Raw genomic sequence first — 12,333 nt, 5'->3', positions numbered from 1 at the left:
TAAAAGCTATTAAGAATTTCCCACCGCCCAACACCGCCAAGAAACTTTCTTCGTTCCTTGGGTTATGTTCTTACTATCGATCTTTCATAAAAGATTTCGCTAATATTGTTGAACCACTCTTAGTAATCAAAAGAAAAAGGGCTAAATTTACGTGGACAGCGGAAGCTAACACAGCTTTTGAAAGATTAAAAGAAGCGCTTATTAATGCCCCTGTTTTAAAATTCCCTGAGGGGGACGAAAACCTGGAAATTGCAGCAGATGCGTCAGACTATGCGGTGGGTGCAGTTCTTATGCAAAATAACCATCCGCTGGCATTTTTTAGTAAAACGTTGAATCAGACACAAAGGAATTATACAGCTACAGAAAGAGAAACATTAGCCGTATTAATAGCTGTACACAAATTTCGAGTTTATTTCGGCAAATCGCCAGTAACAGTCTTTTCGGATCATGCGGCTGTTGGTAGACTTTACTCGGGGAAAAGCCTGACGCCCAGGTTAATAAGATGGGCTTTAACCCACCGGGCGGCTCGCATTCAAATCTATTTACGTCTCGAAAACTGCAGTAAAAATTAACCATGTTTACAATATTTTTTTCATTTAGTGTGAACCAAAATTGTCCCGAAAACGGCCCTTGTTAGATTTTCTTCCCCCCTTCTTGTAGGGCGATCAACAAGTCGTTTCACTTAAGTGATGGTTTCCTACTGTCCTTTGATTACCGCCTAGAGGCGAGTAAGCAGATGGGCTCCTTTTGCCCTTACGGAGGAAGGAACACGTTTTGTGTCCATGCTTTGGTTAGACGAAAAAAGATATTTTTTTCTGGAAATCCAAAACAGAAAAGGAAGTTTTGTATTGCTTTGTTACTAATTTTGTGCATATTTCTAATCTTAATTGCTTATCAGAGCCGTGCCAAGATAAATTTTCACCTGAGGCAGAAAGGTCAATGCGCGTCCATATAAATATAAAAATAGCTACACTTGTATTAAGCAAAAGTAATTGTATTAAATCAAAATGTCATAACTCTTATAGCATAATTATGCCATAATTCTTAAAGTATTTTTTAATCGTAGTTTTATAAATTCAGAGAAATAATGTAGCCAATTATTTATAATTTTCAAATGAAAACGTTAGAAATTTCGTTTTTGATAAATAAGAAATAACACTGAAATGCATATTGCATTAATTTCCAGGTTTTCTTGCAATTTTTTTGGTTTGTTTTATTGATTTAAGTTTGACGAAGCCTATTTCCTCTAATAATTAAAGTAATTTTCGAATACGTATAGCCAATTTGGCGCCTCTTCTAGTGATTCACATGAGCCCGGCTTTGTTGCTTTTTAAGTATAAATGTTATTGATTTTTATTGCGTTTCGGTATTTTAATGTACGTTTATAAAATGTTAATTTGTTTTTATATGCATATTTCAGTAATATAATCTTACGACTAGTGAGACAGTGTAGTTTAATTAATTTTCTGCTTTTGATTCATGTTATCGAGCTTTAACGCTAAGAAAAAATTTATAAGAGGCTTAAAATACCTAATTCCTATTGAAAGCTACATGTAATTGATAATTAAATTACTATTAAAATAACAAACACATGCTCAGTGTCAGTCATTTCGACATAATGTTTGTAATTCATTTTACCACAAATTTATTTCGTTTATCTTGTTTCATATTTATAAAAGGTGAGTTTACCTTTATCGCATTTATTGGTTGATAGAAGTTATGAAATATTGAATATTTTGAAACAAATTTCAGTTATAATAACCTTATTAAAATTTTCTACATATAGACAAGAAGTCACAGATACCTCTCAGTTTCCGAACTAAATTACATGGTACTGAAATTCGGTGCATTTTCATATGATTATTTTTGACAGAAAGAGTTACCTTACGTTAATCACAAAGAACATTGTTTTAATTCTTAATTAAATATAGCACTTGTATTAAATTGCTAAAATTCATTGTTAGGAAAATCTCGCTCTAAAAAATTAGACACTTTTACCTTTCAAAGTGGAATTTTTGTGGTTTTCTCTGTGCATAATGTGGGCGCGAGTAAGTTTTTCTTAGAATGTCCTCCACGGAGGCATTCCTCCCTTTAGGCAGATAGCTCTCGCGTGCTTTGAAGGAAAAATAAAGCAAACCAAAACAAAAGCTTCAAAATTGGTGTTTAACATTTTTTGGGGTTCAAATACGCAAATTACTTCTTGATCTCAATTCACATTATCAAATGTTATTATTTAAATAAATAAAAGCAAGCTGAAAATTTCCATTTAAATTGTTTGTTTTAAAATAAAAAATAAGAACAGTAAGTTTTGAATAAATCTTGTCAACATCAAGCAGGGACAGGAACATGCCAATGTAAAATTTAATATTAGGCCAAAAAGAAACGCTTTGACGTAGATTTTGGATAAAACTTAACCAAATTCGCAGGTAGTCAGAGACAGGCCTTTCTTCAGTAGAGAGAAAAAAATGTTTCTGAAGTATTTGTGTATTTATTACATAAATGTTTTAATGCTTCCATAGCACTGCTAATCGATAAAATTTATTTGATGAAAAGTAGGAAGTTTGCTTTTAAAATTCCGATTTTTCAACTTTTTCAGTGACATATGTGGCATCGAAAAACACGTCTGGCCAGGAGGCAGATTAATGGCTGAAAAATTCTTAGAATTTAAAGAGGCATCGAACAAGAAAATTTAGGGATGGCGAAATTCTAAGAATTTGGCACTTGACAAGGGCAAAAGTTTTAGAATGTAGAGAGCTACAGAATTTAGGCAAGGCAAAATATTTTAAATTTATAGAACATCGGTCAGTAGAATTAAGATCCCACAGCGATTGCACTGAGAAACAAATCGACCTGCTCCTCGATTATGCGGATGGACGCAGATTAACTTCTGAAAGCTCAGCGAAGCAAGAGCTATACATAATGCAGCTATTTACGATTTCTGCTATAATAAACTGAAATTTAGTATAATAATTTAACACTATATATCAGTTTACGAAAACATGATGATACTTTTGAGAAATTTTCTTTAATTCCCCAGTACACTAAAAAAAAAAAAAAAAAAAAAAAAAAAAAAAAAAAAAAAAAAGTACAATAGATTATATAATGATATTACTAACAAAATGATGTCGATGACGCATTTAATTTTTATCTTTTTATTTATCTAAATAAATATGTCATTGAGTTTTCCATAACTTATAGTTTTGAAAATTAAAAATGTTCAATAATATAATATGTGATTATGGTATTATTGGTATGGTGCTATTCAAGGCAAAGCACACGAGGGTTATCTGCCTAAATGGAGAGATGCTTTCGTGGAGGACTTTCTAAGGGAAACTGGCTCGTATACACGTTACACATGGGGAAAACCACGAAAACGACCATGCAGCCAGCCCGTTCGCGGGATTCGAACCTCGGACCGAACTACCAGTGTTCAGCGTCTTTACCGCTCGGCCGCTGGTGGGTAATATAGGATTATGAAAGCTGTGTAAAAGAAGAAAAATTCTTGCACATTCGTCAGGCAGCATACGATGCTTGAGGAAAAGGATGCGTTTGTAGATGACTTTTTCAGGGAAACTGGTTTGATATATTCAACCTAAAATTCACCAAAATACCAAGCAATGAACACATTCGCCGGAATTCAAACTTAGGCAAAACTACCAGTGTTCAGTTGCAAAAGAGAGTTAACAACATAAACAGGCAACATGTCTGAAATTAGTATTTATTGCATCCATCAATGATATGATTTTGTGATATAATTTAATGGAATATCACTGTAAAAAAATGGGAATCATTTTTTTTTTTCCTTTTGTAAGGAGATTTTTTTCCGCTTTGTTTTCAACATTTGGTTGAAATGCAAATTAAATAAATATTTACAAATGCAGAATATTGGATAGTTATTGATGATTTCGAGATTCAGTTTCTGAAATCCATTTCATGTGTCATTTCCTTAAAAAGGTGATACTGAAACCAACTTTCGAGGAGTAAAATGATTACTAGAAAAGAGTTTCCGATTTCTTTCATTCTTTTATTCCCATTATAAATTTGTCCCGTAGTTCTTAGAACATTCTTCTATCCGTAAGTGATGATTTGCTTTCCGAGAAAATTTTCTGAAAGGAATAAATTACTTAGTCTTCAAACCATGGGAAAATCTTGCCATCGCCGGTACTTAATTCCCTTCATTTACTGAGATAACCTGCTTTGTTATAAGTATGGTACTTGTTTTCTGATTTTTACTGAATTTGTATGCTCAAAGCTATCTAAATAAAGAAACGCTATTGTGAATATCGGTATGAGTACATATATGAAAGGGTTATATATTTTTCAGAATTCCCCTATGAGCTGTTTATTCTTAGGGCAGAAAGAGGAAAAAGCTTGCATACATCGCCATTCCCGGAAACTAGACAGTACCGAAAACATTACTAGACAGTCCGGTTTGCCAGACAATAGAGTTTATCTGATTCCTAGTTGTAAAAGCTGACAGTTATAAATTGTTATGTTCATGGCGACCTTCAGAAGGCATGAAATTACTTCAAAAGTTCCGCTGCTATAAATTTTCAGACTGCAATTTTGTTCCTTCAAAGTTTCGAAAATACCTACTTTTTAAGTATTTTTCGGTACTTATATTAATATTGATACAAATAATATAGAAAGCACCAAACGTAGCTATGATGTATTTCAATTTGTCTTTAGTATTTTCTCACATATAGTATTAACACTTTGTCTACACGTTTCTAATGTTTCACCATAGTAAGCCTTCTCTTTCCGAATGTATTCAGTTCCTTTTCGCTTTCGTTTTCTGCTTCTTCTTCTTTTTTTAATTTTATGTATTTATTTATTTAATGTTACCATATCCTGAGTTTTACTCTAGCTATTAACTAGAGTATCTACTAGGTAGCATTAATTATAGTACATTCATTATATTCATATAGCTACTAGCTAGCATTCATTATAGTACAAAAACTAATATAGCTTGTCAATATCAACACATTTTTATCTTCAATAAAATCCACTAATTCGATTGATGCTGTAAAAATTACAATTTAATACTTTAGCCAATTATTCTGATTATAGTGATTTAAATTCGATTTTAGGCAACATATGCATTCTTTCAGAAAACGCGATATATTGAGCACCGCTGTTACAAGTAAATACTGTACATTCAACCGTTTCATAATATGTAAATGTAGCATAACTTCTTTTCGAGTGCTTGCACTGAGAGTCTCCTTCAAGTAAACTTTAATGGAACTTTATTTCATGAAAATTTAGAAGTATTATAAAAGCCTCAGAATTATTTCCATTGCAAACATTTATGAATTATGCAGAAAAATATATAAGAAAAACATCAATGAGAAACTATTATCGAATATACATTTCATGACAGTAGTAAAACATTTTTTCAGTACCGACGGTATTAAAAAGCTCAATATTGTGATAAGCTAAATAAAATAAAACGGCATTAAAAGTTTAATATTGTGATAAGTAAAAGTATACTAATCTATAACACTCATTTGATAGTTTTGCCATTAGAACTATAATGTATTTCTAACCATTAAAGCAACATTGTATTTGTATTAACTAAAATTATAATTGTAATTTCAATTAAATTTATCAGTACTTGTTGTTTCTTGCACCTTGAGGGAGACGCATTATTATTATTTTTTTTCCTATTATATAAAATACTGTCCTCAGAAAAAAATGTCTCTAGACATGATTCTGCTCCAAAATTAATGGATGAGGTGAACAGAAATAATCTTGGAACAGCCTTTGGGCAAGTGCTGCGAGTATGCGAAATGTAAGACTGTAATAAAACTTCGACCATCCTGGAGACTACACTTTCTTAGAATATTGCCATTCGACAAATTATAAGACCTTCAATTTATCTTTAAAATTTAAGCTATCTGTTATTGACTGAGAAAAGCTGGTAATTCATTGTAGTTAAAACTACAACTAATGCAGTTATAATTGTAATTGTGCCGCCCAGATGGTATAGTGGTTAGGGAAGCCTGACTGCGATACCGAAGGGCCTGGGTTCGAATCCCGGAGAAGGCATGGCTTTAGCTGTTCGTCCTTTCATAGGAGGCGATGATCCCACATATTAGATGCCTCCATAATAAAGTGACTGCAAGTTCTGGCCTTGTATAGACTAATGGACTGTGTTGCACTGTAACTGTTCACAATCTGCCATTGGGGAAAAAAAAATAATAATAATTGTAATACAATGATTGTTCAAATTACAATATAACTTCAAAAGCAATTAGATTTTTCGCTCAGCAGAGTAATAAGTCGTCTTTTGAATACTACTAGTTCAAATCGGATGCCCATTTTGGCAAACAATCTAAATGTTTAGATAGCTCCGTGGATTTCCTTATGTGTAACATGAATACATATCATTTTATTTTAGAAAGTTCTCTATGAGTACATCATTCTTCTTAAACGTTTCGTTGCATTCAATTAAGTAAAGATCTTTTTCTGCTTTTATTAACGGGTGATGTGAACATGAGCCAGTTTCCCTTAGAAAGTCCTCCACAGAAGCATCTTTGCAGTCTTTACCGTAATCCAAATAATATGACAATCACAGGTGCATAAGAAAATTGTACTTTTATTTGTTCTTACGTGAAACAATGATGGAAAATAGTTCATGCAAGTACTTTCACTTGTAACTGAATAATGCATTTTAACTATTTATGGAAAATGTGTGTTATGTTGAATAAAAGACCAATTCGTAATTTTTTTTTTTCCAATGGCAGGTAGTAGCCGTTTATAGACATTGATCACTACTAAGGCCGGTCATGTTATTAAGGAGGGAACTAATACGTGGACCACCGTTGCCACCTATGAAGAGGACGAAGAAATTACATTCATGCCCTATCCGGGATTCGAACCCAGGCTCTTCGGTACGGCAACCAGAGTCACAAACCGCTTTATTGTCTGGGCCGTAATTCATAATAAATGGATTTAGTAAAATGTCTAATACACACAGCAATTAAGCATACTGATTGCTGATCAGAATCCTTTTTTACCAGCTAAAGCAATAGGTTGGATAAAATTGTGAGGCTTAGTTTAGTCCTTAATGATCTCCTTTCTGAAAAGAGACCCACCAGCGGCTGAGCAGTAAAGTCGCTGAACACTGGTAGTTCGGTCCGAGGTTCGAATCTCGCGAACGGGCTGGCTGCATGGGTCTTTTCGTGGTTTTCCCCATGTGTAACGTGTATACGAGCCAGTTTCCCTTAGAAAGTCCTCCACGAAAAGCATCCCTCCTCTTAGGCAGATAGCCCTAGTGTGCTTTGCCATAATTAAACAAACCAAACCAAACCTTTCTGAAAAGAAAAGGATAAATGTAATTTTTATGATTTATTTCTTGTGTAATATAAACAAGACAAGCGTCCCGTAACAAATCCTTTGCGAAAACATCCCTTTGCACTGGCATAAACTCTTTGCTTGCTTTCCCTTAATCTTGTAATTTAAGTTCACATGTATATCGAAGATCATAAACATACATATTTGCTTACTAACGTTATGTGCATTTCGGTCTATATAAAATATTTCCTTTAAATAAACTCCTATTTATGCTGGTACCACAAACTACAATATATGTAAGATGATTCCGAAGACATGACAGAAAATATTAATATTTTTCTTATAGGTGATTATCCCGTTGTATTATTTAAAAACTCATTATCCAAAATGCAGAAACATTTCGAATATAATATTATTGACTGTAATTTCCAAAAATTATCACGATTTCCTTAGCCTATGTCACTGAAATTATAAGGGGCAGTTGTTTTTCTGATTAAATAGTTACAATCATCTGCTGCGCAATTTTAATTAAGAGGTCATTACAATTGCATTGTAATTTTTATTAGATTATATAATTACAGTTATACTGTTTATTCAATTAGATTTCACAATTAAAATGCAATTATAATTAAAATGCATATGAGTAAATTGTATATGTAATTAAAAATTGTTACATTGTAATTGCAAGTTAATTGCATAATATTATTCCAATTACTATGTGTTTTCAATTGCATTCTGCAATTACATTTGCAATTAAGATCATGATTTTCCTGGGCTACGTAACTGCTTTTATCAGAAACAATTGCTATCCTAATTACATTATTATAATTACTTACTGGAGTTACAATGACAGTCTAATTAGATTATATGATTGCAGTTGCATTGAATATGAAATTGGATTTCACAAATATAGAGTAATTGTAATTTAAATGAAATTACGTAAATTGTAATTGTAATTAAAAAAACAGCTACTCTGTAACTATAACTACTTAGTAATTGCATAATTTTATTACAATTGCATACTACACTTAGAATTACAATTATGATCATAATTTCACTATGTTAAGTAATTCTAATTATCAGAGACAATTACTTTCCTAATTACGTAGTTATAATTACCAACTGCAATTGCAGTTAAAATTACGTTGCAATTAGCTATATTACCGTAGTTGTGATTAGATGCAATAAAATTTTTAATTGTAATTAGATTATATAATTATAATGTTTGTGATTATCATTGCATTGTAATTGTAAGACTTAAGAATTAAAATGCAGTTACATACATTATTGTTGCATTTGAAAAGTACTTACTTTCTAATTGTAATTGCGAAGCTAATTACAATTGCAATATAATTGAAATCACATATTTCAAAATATTGTTGCAGTTTATTGCAATTTTAATTTTAATTCCAATTACATTTTGCCAAACTGCATCTAAAATTTGGAGAATAATTAGGCTGGAAAATGAAAATTCTCTTTACATTTATATATAAACCTTTAAGTTTACTATAGCTGGTATAAGCACAGAACAGCTGGAACAGCTGGAAGTTTTGAACGAGCTATTTATTTCGAACTGTTATTCAAAACCTAATGATAAAACCCATTTGCCCCTAGCGAATAGATAGTTTCCTCTCCTCAATTACCTCCCGCAGAGAAAAATTATCACCTGTCAGTTTACATTAAGAGCAGTGAGGGGAGGGCATTCTGAGATAGGCCGTATATATGCTGCTTTGCCGTTTCGTGCCAAAATTTAGGTTTACGTATATATGCTGCCTTGCCGCCATGAGGACCAAAATATTTGGACGCATATATGCTGCCTTGCCGCTATGAGAGCCATTATTTTCGAACGCATATATACGGCCTTGCCGCCTGGAGGGTTAAAACTCCAAGAATATAATATCACAATAAAATATAAACCGGGTAAGGAAAACAATGTAGCTGACGCACTTTCTCGTATAAAACTGGACGATGAAGGAAATGAACTTAAATGCGCTGTGTTGACTTCAAAAATTTTAGATTCTAGAGATACGGTTATTACTGAACTGAAAGCTGATCCTGAATTTGGAAATATCTATGCTTATTTGAAAGACCCCGAAAGCTTTGAGCATACAGATACCGATGCGATAAGAAATAGAGCAAAAAACTATGAAATAATGGATAATTTATTATTCTATACGAAAACAACAAACGAAAATCTTGAGTATAAGCCAGTCATCCCAGCCTCGCTTCGATTAAGCATTTTGAAGGAGTTGCACGAAGAAAAAACAGCGGGCCACCTCGGGGTCAGAAAGACTATAAAAAGGGTACGCGAGGCGGTATATTTCCCGCAATTATACAAAATAGTAACGGCGTATGTCAGGTCCTGCAATCAATGTCAGTTAATAAATGATATTAATTACAGCCCGGCCGGGTACTTAAATAGCATTCGCGCTACATTTCCGAATGAAATTTTAGGCATAGATCTCCTTGGTCCCTTCCTCCAGAGCGAGTTAAATAAAAATCGTTTTCTTTAGGTAATAGTAGATCATTTTTCAAAATGGATAGAAATTGTTCCACTTAAACGCGCGTCAGCCAAAACAGTCGCAGATGCATTCTTACACAGATACATTTTAAAATACGGTGCACCGATAAAAGTCATTAGCGATAACGGAAAACAATTCATTAGTCAAATATTTGAAAACATATGCAATGGACTTGGCATACGCCATATCAAAATGGTTCCGTATAGACCACAGGCTAACATAGCAGAAAGAGTTAATAAAAACATAGTAAAAATAATTCGCAGTTACGTTAGCACACATCACAAGCGCTGGGATGGCTACATAAATGAATTAGCTTATGCTTTAAGAACGGCACATCATGATACTACGGGAAAAACTCCAGCAGAATTATTTTTAGGCAGAAAGTTAATTACGCCTTTAGATAAATTATTCTTTGTGCAACAAAGAGAGCAGGAGTTTAAACAAAAAGATGTGCAAAAGTTGATTGATCAGGCGCTTAAAACCTCGGATACGGCAAGAAATAGGCAGAAACTATATTACGATAGAAAACGCCGTGAAGCAGATTTTAAAGTTGGGGATAAAGTATTGAAGCGGAAATTTTCTTTATCAAGTGCCCCAGACAATTTTATGGCAAAGCTAGCTCCAAAGTTTGAAGGCCCCTATGTAATTCAGGAAATCAAAGGAGTAGTCTTATATCTTAAGAACGAGAGAGGGGAAATCTGTAAAGCAAGTCCCGACCAGGTGAAAAAATACTGTAATCCAAATGATTTTGAAATCCTTAAAAGTTTCTTGCAGGACTCAAGTCTAAACGAAATAGAAGGGCCAGAGACAACAACTATTCCACCACCCAAGAAACAGAGAACTGAAGAGAGACCTAGCACTTCTACAAACCGGACGTCGGTATCAAAAAGAAAAAATAATTTTCAAACTCCGGCGTTTAAGAAAAACAAAAATACAGATGCACCGGGTAAAGAAACCGTGGTAAAGAGAAAAACACCACCTACAAAGGATAGCAGGAGAAATTACACATCAAGGAGAACGCGCACACGGCCACAGAGTCAGGTGCCAGCAAGGCCGCCGTTCCGGAAACTGAAACGCCAACAGGAGGCACAAAAATACGAGGAACAGAAGAAATTCAAGAAGGACTCCAGACCGGAGGACGTCAAGACCAGCCGTCCCAGGGAGAAACGGAAAGGCCAACAACCAGACGATTACTCCGTCAAGAGGCCAGCATGTCGAGGACGCAAAAGAAAAAGTCAGGTGGACGACACTCGGAGGGCAGTAAGGAGAAGATTAACATCCATGAAACCTCTAACTTGGGACCAATTCTGCCAAAAACGAATGACGGAGTTTCAAGCATCGAAAACTCAAAGATAAGTTAAAACCTTCTATAAATTTTTTTTTTCTCTTTTGTTCCGAAATGTTATGCATAAGTACGAAGTTCTATGTTTTGACGAAAGTCAATATGTCTCGGTTGAGACTTAGTTTTGTTTTACTTTATTTAGCTAAGGCAAAAGTATTATTTTCTTTAAGTGTAAAAGCTAAAAACAAGCATTTTCTGTTGGTCGAAAGACTAATTCTGTTATGTTAAAGCCAAAATTTGGCCGGAGATAAAAATAACTTCGTATTCTTGTATTAATAAGAATTTTACTTTCAGTGCCGCCAGCTTGGCGAAGATTGAGTAAAGTAAAAATTTATTTTCTCTTATTCATTTTATGGTAAATTGTAAAAAGCATATGTATTAAAATTTTGTAAATGTATGTAAATACTTGAAGGTTATGTAAAAGTAGAATTTAGTCTAGAAGCATAAAATTGTAGATGCTAAAAGTGAATGCTTAAAAGCAATGAAGTCAAAATTTAAGCATTAAATTGTAGATAAAGTCATGCTTTAGAGCGAAAGCCTGCATGTTTAAAGATGAATGAGGGGGAAGTTAGAATGAATGTGTTTTGTAGGGTTCTCCACCTACATTTGAATTTTTAAGACTATTAAAGTAGCTCATTGAGTTGTAGAATGTCGAGTAAGGTGTGTCTATTTGGTCGTTGAATTCTAACAAATTATGGTGGTTAGGGGAAGTGTTGTAAGACTAAAACACGAATATTCCCGTTTGACACCACACACGGTGGAGAGCCAGGGTAAAGTTAAACTAATGCTTGAAAAATTGAATGAATGTGAAGTAAGAAATAAGTAAGAAAAACGAATCGTTTAAAAACAAAAATTTATTGTGTCAAGAAACTGTAAATTATAATGTATTTAGAAAGATACTGATACTTATTCCTTCCAGATGCTGGAAGGAAAGACCAAGATTGATTGATGAAGTCCAGGAAAATTTGCTGTAAGAAGAGAGAGTTAAAACGAGCAACAGAATACAATTTGTTACATAAGATTTTTTTTGTGTAAACGAGGTTCTCGCCAGTTAGTTCAGAATTAGAGAAACTTACAACAGGTCGTTTGTAGGACCTGCTTCCAAGTTTTCCAAATTCTGGGAGCGGCAAATGTAGGGTTTATATTTATTTTAACTAACATTTATTTTAAGTT

This window comes from Stegodyphus dumicola, chromosome 12 (genome assembly GCF_044657685.1).
Source record: "Stegodyphus dumicola isolate Sdum_Otavi_A_Nest chromosome 12, ASM4465768v1".
Taxonomy (NCBI): domain Eukaryota; kingdom Metazoa; phylum Arthropoda; class Arachnida; order Araneae; family Eresidae; genus Stegodyphus; species Stegodyphus dumicola.
The sequence above is the reverse complement of the archived record's forward strand: the minus strand, read 5'-3'. Positions refer to the sequence as shown.